Source organism: Nuphar pumila, chromosome 9, assembly GCF_984573655.1.
Source record: "Nuphar pumila chromosome 9, dmNupPumi1.hap1.1, whole genome shotgun sequence".
Classification (NCBI taxonomy): Eukaryota; Viridiplantae; Streptophyta; class Magnoliopsida; order Nymphaeales; family Nymphaeaceae; genus Nuphar; species Nuphar pumila.
In genome coordinates, this window is record NC_143257.1 from 111,851,580 (window position 1) to 111,865,994 (window position 14,415).

At 34.3% G+C, this 14,415-nt stretch overlaps 1 long non-coding RNA gene across 1 annotated transcript; it reads left to right on the forward strand.

Moving 5' to 3' along the window:
- Positions 1-429: 429 nt before the first annotated feature.
- Positions 430-1,585, forward strand: LOC149828889 (uncharacterized). Its single transcript, XR_016434085.1, has 2 exons — positions 430-568; positions 1,377-1,585. It is a non-coding gene; the product is annotated as an uncharacterized LOC149828889 (long non-coding RNA).
- The last annotated feature ends 12,830 nt before the right edge of the window (positions 1,586-14,415 follow it).

Genomic DNA, 14,415 nt, shown 5'->3' on the forward strand with positions numbered 1-14,415 from the left:
TAACTTCGCAGGAAGCAGAAAAAGGAGGCAGTGTACCATATAAGGATGTGTTTGTAGAAACACATAAACGGAAGACCACGGGAGTCTTCGTATCAGAGAAGGCGAGAACGACAACGGTATGTATTAATTCTATTAATAATCATTGCAATATATATGCAAGTCATCATAATGTTATCATTAATTATTAATGAATACTTTAAACATTATTTTGTAGGAGGCATATGAGCAACAAATGGTAGAGCGATATGGTGAAGACGCTACTCAGCATCCATCATTTGATCCTACAGCATGGGTGACTGCAGCAGGTGAACCCAAAAAAGGTCGCGTGTTCGGGTTTGGGAGTAATATGAACACTTCACCAGTTATTGGTTCTTCCAGTTACGGCTCACCAACTTCTTGCGCCGACATAAGCTCCAAGTAGCCGACTATTCTTTCCGGTGATGATGTACGCGAGATCATTAATGAATCACTGAATAACTACTTCCAATACACCGTCGCCCCCTTTCTCCGAAATGAGATCAAGGCCGCTGTTCAGGATAGGGGATCTTCGATTCCAGGTCCCTCTCAGGTATAATCACATATATAGTTTTTTTTACTATTTTAAAGCACATCTGAGCATGGTAGAATCACATATAGAGTTTTTCTAGATGCCTTAGAACACATATGAACATGCTATAATCACATATTCAATTTTTTTACTGCCTTAGCACACATATGAGCATGATAGAATCACATATATATATTTAACTTTTTGTCTGTCTTAGAGCACATATGAGCATGATAGAATCACATATAAAGTTTTTTTGATTGCATTAGAACACATAAGCATGCTATAATCACATATTCAGTTTTTTTACTGCCTAAGAACACATATGAGCATATTATAATCACATATTCTGTTTTTTGACTGCCTTAGCACACATATGAACATGCTATAATAACATATAGAGTTTTTTAACTGCCTTAGAACACATATGAACATGTTATATATCATTTATGATAGAATCACATATAAAATTTTTGGCTTTGCCTGCCTTAGAGCACATATGAGCATGCTATATTCACATATTCAATTTTTTTACTGCCTTAGCACACATACGAGCATGATCGAATCACATATATAGTTTTTTGCTTGCCTTAAAGCACATCTGAGCATGGTAGAATCACATATAGAGTTTTTTTATATGCCTTAGAACACATATGAACATGCTATAATCACATATTCAATTTTTTGACTGCCTTAGCACACATATGAGCATGATAGAATCACATATAGAGTTTTTTTATTGCCTTAGATCACACATGAGCACATGATAGTGTGTAATTTATTTCATTATATTTTGTTTATCAATACTGACTGTTCTTTTCTTGTGTAGGCTGCTAGCGATAATCAGGGTAGTGGAGCTGAAGGGACAGATAAAGACAATGAACAAGAAGACGCACAAAATCTTGGCGATGATTAGAGGACTGTGTTGAAGAAGTTCTATTTTTTTTATTTTTCCTAATTGTAATTGTTGAATTGTAAATAATTAAACTTCTTAGTTTTAAGGTGGAACGATTAATTATTATAGATACTTGTTATATGAATTTTTTTGTGTGGTTTGTTTTTTATTTACAGGAAATATAAATTGTACAGGAAATATAAATTGTACAGTTCTCCGTAATTAATTTTTAAATAAATTTTTTTTGATTTTTTTTCGTTTTTGCGACGGATTAGCGACGGATGATTCTGTCGCTATTCATATTAATCTAGCGATGGCTTAGCGACGGAATTAAATCCGTCGCCACGCCATGGTCGCCGTTTAGTACCGGCGGATTGGCGACGGAATTATTCCGTCGCCAGTTAGCGTCGAAATATTCGCGACGTAAGCATACTGTCGCCGCGTTGTCGCTAATCCGTCGCTAACATGGTTAGCGACGAATTAGCGACGGATTAGCGACGGAAGGTGGTCGTCGCTAATCTACTGCTCTGTTGTAGTGTGAAGATCATATCAACATTGAAGATTTTGAAGTACTGCAAGCAAGGGTGTACTATGTTCTTGATTAGTGTGTCGACAACTGATAGCCAAAAGTTATTATTGGAACAATTGGATGTAGTCTAGGAGCTTCCTCATGTATCTTCATTGGACTTACCGAAATTACCGCCTCATCATGAGATTGAGTTAATGCCTGGAACGACACCGATATTGAGAGCACAATATCATATGACACCTACTGAGCTTGTGAAGCTTAAGAAGAAGTTATATGAGCTTCTTGACAAGGGGTTTACCAGACTGAGTGTGATACCTTGGGGTGCACCAGTCTTGTTCATCAAGAAGAAGGACAAATCTATGAGGCTTTGTATCGACTATCGAATACTGAATCAGGTAACAGTGAAGAACAAGTACCATTTTCCTAGGATAGATGACTAGTTCGATCAGTTGCGCACAATGAAAGTGTTTTTGAAGATTGACCTTCGATTGGGATATCATCAGTTATGGATCAAGGCAGAGAACATTCTGAAGACTACTTTTCGGTCCAGATATGGGCATTATGAGCTTTTGGTGATGTCCTTGGAACTCACAAATGTCCCAACAACTTTCATGGACTTGATGAATCGAGTCTTTCGGTTATGGTTGGACTAGATTGTGATAGTTTTCATTAATGATATCTTGATATACTCAGAAAGTGAAGAGGAGCACATAGAGCATTTAATGATCATACTGAAAACACTAAGAGAACACAAGCTCTATGCTAAGTTCTCAAAGTGTGAATTCTGGTTGGATCAGGTTCATGTTCCTTGGCCATGTCATCTCGGAGAATGATGTTGAGGTAGATCTGGCGAAGGTGAAAGCAATATTGTCTTGGGAGCAACTGAAAACTGTCACAGAGATTAGGAGTTTTTTGTGATTAGCTGGATACTATCATAGATTTATCTAGGATTTTTCTCTTATAGTTGCCCCAATGACCAAGTTATTGCAAAAAAGAGTAAAGTTTATATAGATGCCTCATTGTGAGGAGAGCTTCCAGGAGCTGAAGAAAAGGTTGACCTTAGCTCCAGTACTGACTTTGCCATCAGAATCAGGTTGTTTTATGGTTTACAGCGATGCGTCGAGAACCAGACTAAGTTGTGTCTTGATGTAGCACAAAAAAGGGATTGCTTATGCTTCTAGGCAGCTAAAGGTGCATGCGACTTGGAGTTGGAAGTTGTTGTCTTTGCACTGAAGATTTGGCGCCACTATTTGTATGGAGAGCAGTTTGAGGATCTCTCTGATCACAAAGCCTCAAATATATATTCAGAAAGATCTAAACTTGAGGCAGTTAAGGTGGCTAGAATTCTTTAAAGATTATGAGTTCTCCATCGCTTACCATCCGAGAAAAGCAAATGTAGTGGCAGATGCGCTTAGTAGGAAGACTTCAGTTTTAGTCGCCAGTTTGATTGGGCAAAGTTGGGATTTACTTGAAGAATTTGTTAAGTGGCAGCCGTTTGCAACGAAGCCGAGCAGATGTATTGTGCAGAAATGAGAGCGTAACCTGAGATCATAGATCGTGAGGCATTGCAGTCAGATGATTTGGACTTCGAAAAGATGTGTGAGAGTGCTCAAAAGTCGAATGCGTAGTTTCACCGTGAGGAAGACAGGACCATCATGTTTGGAGAAAGATGGTGGGTTCTGAAAGCTCTTAGAGAAGAGTTGATGAGTGATGTCCACATATCGAAGTATTCAATTCATCCTGGTAGCACTAAGATGTTCAAAAACTTGTAAAGAACTTTTTAGTGGAATGAGATAAAACACGGATGTGGCAGAATACATGTTCAGATATCTTGCTACCAAATTAAGATCGAGCACCAAAGGCCTGGTGGGCTACTACAGTCTTTGGATATCATAGAGTGGAAGTGGAATGACAACTTGATGGACTTTATATGGAACTACCAAAGACCCATCGTCAGCATGATGCCATCTGGGTAGTAGTGAATCAATTGACAAGAGCGCACATTTCTGCCAATCAAGGTGAGTCAGACCCTAGAGAGCTTGGCATAATTGTATATTGATGATATCGTCAGGTTACATGGGGTACCACTTTCGATCGTGTCTGATCGAGATCCTCATTTCATGTCATGATTTTGGCGATAGTTACAGAAGGCTTTGGGCACCAGAATGAAGTTTAACACAACTTCCCATTCGCAGACTGATGGATAGTTCAAGAAGACGATTCATACTCTCGAGGATATGCTAAGAGCATGTGCGCTGGATTGAGCAAAAGATTGAGATAAGGATGTGAAACTTGCAGAGTTTTCATACAACAATAACTATGACACTAGTATTGGTATGACCCCATATGAAGCTCTGTATGGTAGGCCGTATAAATCCTTGGTGTGTTGGGATGAGGTCGGTGTTAGAGCAGTCGAGTCGTTAGAGGTGATCCAACACTATTCAGATCAGGTGTGATTGATTCACCAGGAGTGATCGCAACACAGAGCCGACAAAAGAGTTACACCGATTAGAGGCACAAAGCTTAGTTTCATAGTGGGAGAGCATGCTTTTGTTCGGATATCGCCATCGAAGAGTGTTTTCAGGTTCGAGAAGAAGGGTAAGCTTAATCCTCGGTACGTGAGATCTTTTGATATCCTTGAACAAATTGGTGAGTCAGCATATCGAGTGACACTTCTGCCTCAATTTTCTCAGATCCATAACGTCTTTCATGTCTCAATGTTGAGAAAATACGTACCAAACCCTTCACATATTATTCAGTACGAGGCAGTCAAAGTGCAATTTCATGTCTCAATGTTGAGAAAATGTGTACCAGACCCTTCACATATTATTCAGTACGAGTCAGTCGAAGTGCAACCGGATTTGACGACAAAAGAGAGATCAGTGAAGATTGTGGATCTCCAAGAGAGGGTGTTTCGAAGCAAGACGATTCTGTTGGTGAAAGTGCGATGACAACATCACGGATTGGACAAATGTACTTGGGAGCCTGAGAATTACCCATATTTATTCGATATGTTTTAATTTTTTAGACAAAATTCTTTTAAAGGGCTAGGGATGTAAGACCTCATAAAATTTTTAGGTTTTAAAAATATAATTAATAATATTTTATGCATTTTATGTGTTAAATAATATTATATTATTCTTTAAATGAAACAACATGGTTAGTTTAGACGTGAACCCTTAATGGGTCATGTACCCTGTATGAAATCCATGTCCCACACGTATGGAAGGGTATTTAAATTAAGCAATTAGATTCTAATTAGGACACATGCTTAGTTTAAAAACTTAAAGAAATTTTATTAGGAAGGTTACTAAAAAGTAAAACTACAAAATAAATAAAGTTATTTGTAAAATGTGTAGGACATCTTTTTTGGAAAATCCCTTTCAACAAAAAAACTCCCCTCGTTCATGTTATAAGAGACACGAGCTCCTCTCTCAAAACATGAGAAACATTGTACGAGATTCTCTCTATTAATCCGATAGGTGAGGAGATTGGCATGGGTGGAATCGAATACAGGTTTTAAGAAAAATTAATAAGAACCCAAAATTTGTTTTGAAGGGGCGTTCTGGGTAGGGTGTTAGGCTATTTAGGATTTTTTTTTTTGTGATTTGCTCTTGTTTTAACGTGAACATGTGTATGGGCTTTAGGATTTAACAGTCTGTCAATTTTTTTTTAAAGGTCTAATTGTTTCTGTTATGTATTTTTGAGGGCTTGATAGCATGAACTGTTTGATGAGTTTCGAGATTTTCCTTAGTATGTATAGATTTAATTGTTTGATAATTAAATTCTGATAGTTTTAATAACCTGTACAATCTTAGCTATTCTCTGTGCATGCCTAAATCTCAGTCTAACGTATACTAGTGTTAGCTACTCCTTGCCTGTGAACAATTTTTATTTTTTTTGTTAGACATTGATTTACATGAGTGAAGCGTACACAACGTGATTTATTATGTGTCAATTTTAGGGATAGCTTTTGTCTTCCTATCGACATATATCAATTGGTTGCTGGAGGTTCAGATTTAATTGTATGTACTGATTCTTTACCATAATCAAACAAAACTTATATTGTTTGTTTTAGGTGGTTATATTTTTCTCAACTTGTCCAGATTTAGGTATAGTCTGTTTAGGGTGTTAAAATCTTAACTGTTCTACGTATTAGACTGTTAGTATTAACCTGACCCGACTATGCCTGTGAGCCTTTTAATCGCTGAAGCTGTTACATGGTTGTGATTTTATTATTAGCATGAATAGTTCATATTTCTGTTGCTAAATAACGATCAGGCATTTTACTGTGCATGTTGAGATTTTGAATTTTTGGCAAGAATCAGTTTATTTATCCAATGCTCGTGAACAAATCTTGCATTTTGGGTTTCTTAAATGTCGATGTTATTCAGCATATGTTCGAATCAATGATAGATTTTGATTTTCTGTTGGGTTTGGATACATATTAAGTCTATGGTCTTAGTACATGACAAACCTGAATTTTTTTTGTCTAAATTGGTATTTTTAACACACAAATGGATCAATTTAAATAGGAAGTTTAAGTATAGGTCAAATCTGAATTTAACTAACTAAATCTAAATCATTGTTAAACACGATTTAAATCTGAATTTAATTAAAACAAATATGAGCTTTTATTGAACATGTAAATCTGGGATTTTTTAAATCAAGTAAAAATATGAGTTTTTATTGTAATCAGATAAATCTAGATTTTATTAAGTAGGTTCAGGTCTAGTTTAAGTATAGATTGCAGTATGGAATTTTATCATTAGAAGCTGGACTTTTGGTTAACTATTTAAATCTGAATTTTTAGATCAAATGAAAATCTGAGTTTCTAGTGGTCAAATATGATTTTAAATTGGCCTTAAAACTGGATTTCCGATTTCTTTAGAATTCGAATGAATAGGCATTAAAAATCAGTAATGTATTTTAAGGTCTAAATCTGAATTGAATTAAGTGAGTTAAGCTTAATTTATAGGTGAGCTTAAATATGTTCCTAATTATTTAAAATTGAGTTTTGATAACCGAGTTTTAAATTTGGAGTTAATTTTATAAACCTACATTTTATTTAATTATGATTTAATCCAGAATTCAAGTACATGAACTTGAGTTTTCGTTTAAATGCGGTTTAAATTTGAATTTTTATTCTGGTTATATGCTTTGAATCTGGGATTGTGATTAGCCAGAAATATGATTCTATGCCTTGTCTCATGTGAGATGGATGTGTAATGTCAAACTGTGTCTTATGTAAGGGACTTAGATTTGTATAATGGTTATGATTGATCCATTTGAGGGCCTTTTAAGGCTGTGTATTTGTGTTTTGTTATTTAGTTAATTGTGAAATGCATTGATATGATGATTTATAATGCTTATGATTTAATTTCACATGTGGCACAATATTACACTGTTATGACCGAATGGGGTAAAGGCCCAAATCGGACAATGCATGTTGATTTGTATATTGTTTTTGTGTGAAAAACAATTAATAATTTATGAAAGGTATAAAAGACCTAAACAATGTAATCATTTTTTTTTCTTCCTTGATTGCCCTATGAAAGTGTGGGATCCTTGGATGACGGTCATGGAGGACCGTGAGGATACCGAACGACGTGTGAACTATTTACCCCAAGAACCCATTAAGTAGTTCGTGTTCTTAACCTTGGTTATAGGAAACTTTCACCACTTTGTCTGGAGGTGGTGTTATGTGACTCAACTGCAGTTATTGGTATACTAAGAAAAGTGACGTTGAAGGGTGATGATGCCCTTGTCATCCCAACATTAGGTGATGATTCATAATGTTTCGACTTAGAGTGATGATTTCCAACATTGGTCGAGGGATATGTGTAGGACCCAATTAATAAAATATAATCGTGTGATTAAGATACAAACTAGAGACTGCCTTGGGCATCGAGAATTGACTCATTTTTAGTATCGACAAGTTTTATGTAAGATGAAACTTAAATGTGTTGTATTAAGTATGAACATTCATTCAAAGGCATTGATTAACAATTAGACAAAAAGTTAATCATAAAGTCTTCATTGATTCATCCATCGATTAAGCTTTGGTCCATGTATCCACTTTGGTTTATATAACATGTAAATTGTGATTGCCTAAAATTAAATTGGTCTATATTGCAAGCCTGTAAAAAGTGTGAATTGCATGTTAAAGCTCCCTTAAATTTATATTTGATTTGATGTATGCTTATTTCCTTATTGTTGGATTTTGAGAAGGTATCGTACGAGAACTTCGTTTCTTGCCCAATTTAAAAAAAAACATTTTTCAGGTGGTGAAGCTTAGTCTTAGCTGAGCAAAGTGATGGAGGGTCCGACTTGCTAGAGAGGACAAAGATTTATGATTTGGTGGCCCAGATTCTAATTGCTATAAGAGTTGACTGTTTGGAACTGATTGAACTTCAAATTGGGTTATTAAGTTAAACACATTCAATTTAAATTTATGAATTGAATAAATTTATATTTTAGAATGAATGTTGGTTTGGTGAATATAAAATTTGTGATGTGCCCCAGATCCATGGGTTATCTTTCTGCAATGATTTAAAATATGTATTCATTTAAAAAAAATATATATTTTTTGAGGGTCAATTTAGGGTCGTTACACTTTGGACAAAATTATTTTCAACAAAATATGTAAATATGTGCTGAAATGCATAAACTTTTAGCATATGAATTTTAGTACATTCGCATGCTTGTTGAATCATATATAAAGTCATTTTTGTTTTATTTTTTTTTATTGTTTCTAGAAAGAACCCTAACCCTTTTCCTTGTAAAACATATAACTCTTTTTTCTCTCCTCTTACTGCGATTCTCGTGAAGTCTTTTGGCACCATCCGACGAGGTTGCGGTATCCTTCTCATCGAGTTCCCTAGTTAGGTCGAAAGGTGAGTTTCATATAAACAATATATATGCATATTGTTTTATTTCATTTTGATTTTTTTTTTTTAGATATGAACATTTAATAGCCTTATAACATGTGTGTTTGGTTGTTGTTGTAGGTATTTTATGTATGTTTTTTTGTGTTTTATTTAATATTTAATACCAAATTTACCATTTAGGTTTTTCATATATATATATATTTGTTGGTGTTGTAGATTATTCATGTAGTTTTGACTTGGTGTAATGGGGCTAGAGTTGACTACACACAAACATTAATTAGTGTAATGCGATTGAGGTTGATTATGTATAACCATTGAATAGGGGTTATGAGGCTAGTGTGAGTAGTTAGTTTTTAGAGTGGTTGTTGTAAGTAGTTTTGTTAATTGAATGTATGAAGGGTATATTGATGGTATTTTCTCACTTGCTATTTTGATTAGATGAATGATGACCTTTGGAAGGGTTAAAATACATTATCGTAGCATTGATTACCCTACTTAGAGATCTATACCGGTCTCTAAAAATAATTGCTTTAATGAATTTATGGCATTGATGTCTCATAAAATCAGATACATGGAAGAGTTATTGAGCCTTCGGTATAGTTATTCTCATAAAGTATGTAAGCAAGATATATGGGCAGATGTTTTGGACGATAATGATGTAGAGCCGATGTTATTTAACGGTGATGTTTACTTAGTTGCTCACAAAGTTAAATAAGAAGCAATTGAAAGTGATGTACAAAAAGTTTTTGATAATTGAAATGATGAGAATCCTGTGAAGAATGTGCATCTATCTCAGACACTATCTATTGAGCATAGTCCTTTGGCGGACATTCAACTATTTCACACGGTGGGCGATATTAATATCCTAAACATTGAGCTCAGACACACAAGGGCATGCAATTACACGAACCAATTAAGGATATAGATATTCGATGTGCAAGTAATGAAGAACTTTTATAAACAATTAATGTTGTACATGATTAAAGGATCATTATAGAGGATGTAGAACTACGTGGGCAAACCAGTGCTACTAATCTTCATCACAATAATATGAATGACATGTAGTCTTCCAGGGCAAATGACATAACTAGGTACAAGTTGGTGGACTTTGTAATGTATGCATGAGATATAGTGTGATGATGAAAGTGTTATTTTTACTATTAATATTAAAAGTTAGAAATGCAGGAACGTTGCATGTATAAAAGCAAATGAAGTGATAGATATGCTAAATGTTGATTTAGTTTGTACAACCGATCATTCAATTAATGGTACAAATGATCATGTTGACAATAGAACTATACTATGTCAGTTGAGCCAAACGAAGACACTGATGACATTGGGCAAATAATGATAATTGAAAACACTGTATAAATAGCAATTAGGAAGTTGAACCCTTGGTATGGTTGTATAAGCTATATGAGCATTTGTTGGGCAGTAAAATTATTTTATGTTTTTACACTAATGATATGAGGTTGAATAATTTTTCATTCAGTGGATTCTCATACAATGAAGAACAATTGAAAATCATTGAAGTAGAGGCATCTCAATTGTATGCCAAGTTGCATAACGAAAAACTTAATAATTGAAAATCCTTTCAATGACAAACAACAGGCTCAAACGGTCGAGAAATTGCTTTCGGCCGAAGGTTTAACATTATTGTGAGTTTTTTAAAGACTTTGTCATCCAAAATAACTATAAAGCAAATTTTGTGAAAAATTGCAATAACAGAGTGATTGTCATATGCACAAGAAAGATATCATAGGCGATGGTTGATTGGCTTTGAAAGATCCATTGCAAAAAGGTGTGAAAAACAACATTCTTTCAAGTGAAGAAGTATAAAAACAAGCATGCATGTGGTGAATCATTGGACAACCTTCTAGTGAAAAAAGTGTCATTCAAGTAGATTTCAAGTGTTTTTCACAAATGCATGCACGATAACCTGAAGATGACTCCAAGAGAAATCATGGATGACATCAATCGTGAGGAAGGTGTTGAGGTTAGTTACAAACAAGTATGGAGTACATGAACATGGATGAGAGATAAGCTATATGGTTCATTTAAGAAAATTCTCACCTATTTGGATCATTTAATGAAGGCTAACCTTGGAGTGCTAGGGTATATTCATACCAATAAAAAATTCATTTAAGTACCTGTTATCCTTTAATCCATGCATCGATGAGTTTTTGAAAGGATGCCCTCAAATTCTTTTGGTAGATGGCATATTCTTAAAAAAAAATACATTGATATATTATTGTTTACCCATAGTATTGATCTTTGTGGTAAGATGTTTTTGTTAGCATTTGTAGTTGTAGATAAAAAGTTAAGAATTCATGTGCATGGTTTTTGAAACATTTAAATGATGAGTTTATAAAGAGATGAGTATTGACAGTTATCTCAGATAGATATATAGGGATAAAATATGTTGCCCCCACACATGACCTAGATGTCATGTTGGATATTGCATTAAGCACTTGTCAAAGAATTTTGCTAAGAAATTTGGTTCACCACTTAATGCACTACAGTGAAACACAACTCAGCAACCATGAGACATTTGTACAATTATTTTCTTTCAAAAACTCAGAACTAAGATGAAGTTGTATACCATTATATTGCCACCGATGTGGATATGAAACATTAGGCTAACAATCACTTTTTAATAAGAAGATATGTGTGCCTAACATCTAATACAATAGAGAGATTCAATTCGTGGATTCTCCTTATACATGACAAGCCCTTAGTGCCTCTTATCGAGAGGCTCCGTCTCATGCTGATGAAATTTTTTGAGAAAAGAAAGTATACCAGGCAGAAAATGTCAGGTGTTGTGGTGCTCATGGTAAACAAAAAGGTAAAGGCACTTAAGAGAAAGACATAACTACGTGTGCAGGTAGTGCATTGCCACCAACGTTTGTGCAAAGCTCATGGCTGATCTCTCAGTTACAGTGTTGATCTTGAAAAATAATTATGTTCTTATGAAGAGTGCCAAGTTTGTGTGATTTTATGTAAACATGTTTTTACTTGCATTTTGTATGAGGGCAAGCTACAAAAAGATTACTGTGACTAGTTTTTCAGAGTTGAAGTGTTGCCCAATTCACGTGAAAGTTCATAAGAAACTAGTTGACTTAAAACAATTTTCCATCATATTCTTTTTAACATAAAACTGCTTCACTTCAACATTTAGCAAACTAAAGCTCAACTTAGTACCTCTGCACCATAATTTGACTACACATGCACATGCACGCACGAATGCATGTAGGACAAACTATCAAGTATAACATATAAGCCACACCCAGAGTTTTCTTCACCTCGACAATGGTTCCTTGTTATAAAAAAACAAAAACATACCAACGGGGGCCCCTCTTGTTTGGCAGGAGCAGTTAGTTCACGTCAACTTGTGTTGGGATGTTGCAAGTTTGAATCCCAATGGTATGATTGTATAACTGGCAGGGGTCCACCTAACCCTAGCTTTCCCTGTTGAAAAAAAAAAAAACATATAAGCCACACCAAATTTAAGTTTCCAATCTTTGAACCATTGTTGTTGATCTATTACCTGCTGGGGAAGCCCCGTGGAAAAGATAGCTCCACATTAATATTGGGTGCTACTGAAGCCACAAAATTATGGGTATAAATCACCTTAATTTCACATTTTTTAGTACTTTTTTTGTAGATCGAACATTATGAATGTAATTTAGAAGGAAAGGACTTCAAAAATCATCTTCTTACAAAGCATTAAAATTTTATAATTTAAAAAATTATATTTTTAGATAAAAATGACATTATCGAAGCGAATAAACCATGTTGAACACATTTATGTAGTCATATTGAGTTGAAACCACTTGAACTTATGAGAGAGAGAGAGACACATAAACAAATTAAAAAATCAGCCTTTTCTGACCCAATTTTCTCATGTCATATAAAAAAGTGATTTTTTCGTGAGGAAAAGTTTTAAATTTTTTAAAAATGCACCTAAAAAATATTGTGGTTAATTAAAAAGTCTAAGGTGTTTACTACTACCAAGTTTGCTCTTAAATTTGATATAAAATTATCATTTTACCCCTCAATATTATATTTAAAAAAATTGAAAATAACTGTAATGTATGACAAAAATGACATGTTTCCTAAAATGTCACATATTTACCAACTTCGTCGAATGGACAATATCGCAAGTTCCTAATTTTTTTCTTATCGCGTTTACCCCCGTAAGTGCAAATTTTTTTATTTTTGCACATCATGATCCTAAAATAATACACCCACGAAACTCCTCAATAAAATTGCATATGAGGTTGCAAAATTCTAAATTTGTGAAATTCCAAATAATTTGCCAAACTCATCATGAGTTTTACAATAAAAGTTGCAAAAATCCTTTCTAGTGTTGCAGAAGTTCGTATCTTGCGAATTTTAGAACAATTATCGCACTGGTATTGTGAATTTTTTTTTTTGTGAAATTTTCTATAAATAGTATAAAAACAAAGCTAGGGTTTCACATAAACTAGGTTTTTTGTGGTATCCAACCAGTGAAAAATTATGGTCATTTTCCTACAACCAAGTGGCGGCAGTGAGAAGATTGGAGGCGCTTCATTGGCAAAAAATCATCGACAGTGAGAAGATCGATGACGTTTCCGATAGGGGCATCTTATTGTATGGGTGGGATAGAAAATGAAATTTGCAGTCAACATTCGATCATGGGGTATGGGTGGGATATGCAACATTTTTTAGGTCATCCCGCTCTAATGAACTATGATAGCTAGATAGATGTGTTTTCTCCTTATTAACACAAAGTAGACCAATATTCTTATGAAAGAATATAATGAATGCAATGTATGAACAACTTTATTTTGTGAAAAAATGAAATGAATGCAATGTTTGAGCGACTTTATTTTGTTAAAGTACATGTTTTGTTTCTCATCCCTTTTTTTGCATTCTGATTTCATGTTTTCGCTAATCCCAAATTTCGGCCCCCTCTTGTGATATTTTCGATGAATCTTTTGAAAAAGGAATTATGAGATTTTGCAAGAAAAAAAATTGCAATACTAGAACAAAGCAATTAAGAAATTTTGCAATATTGGAGTCAAATTCCTTTTTTATTTTTAAAAAGTAAACTGAAATTCGTATGTACCTTGCAAAATTCCTTTCTGATTTAGAAAAAACAAACTGAAATTTGTATGTATCTTGCGAAACTCTTTCCTAATGCAAAAATCACTAGTTACATAACATGTTAATTCCTTGTTATATACACATTATATACAATTGATTCTAATGAACAAATCAAACAAAAAATAAGATCAAACAACTTCATTCTCTTTTTATATAAATAACCCATTCTACTAAAAAGAAGAAGAATCAAACAACTTCATTCTCTGTTATACATATACATAATTCGGCCATCCTCCAAAACACATAAATCAAACAACTTCAACTTTCATTGCCGCAAGCGCAATGGTCGCCTTCATCAACTTTCATTGTTGAGAGTGACTCTGTTATTGCAACTCTTCACAAATTTTGTTTAAAGGTTATCCTTAACTACATGATCTCTAAAAAACTCGTGACATTGCTTAAG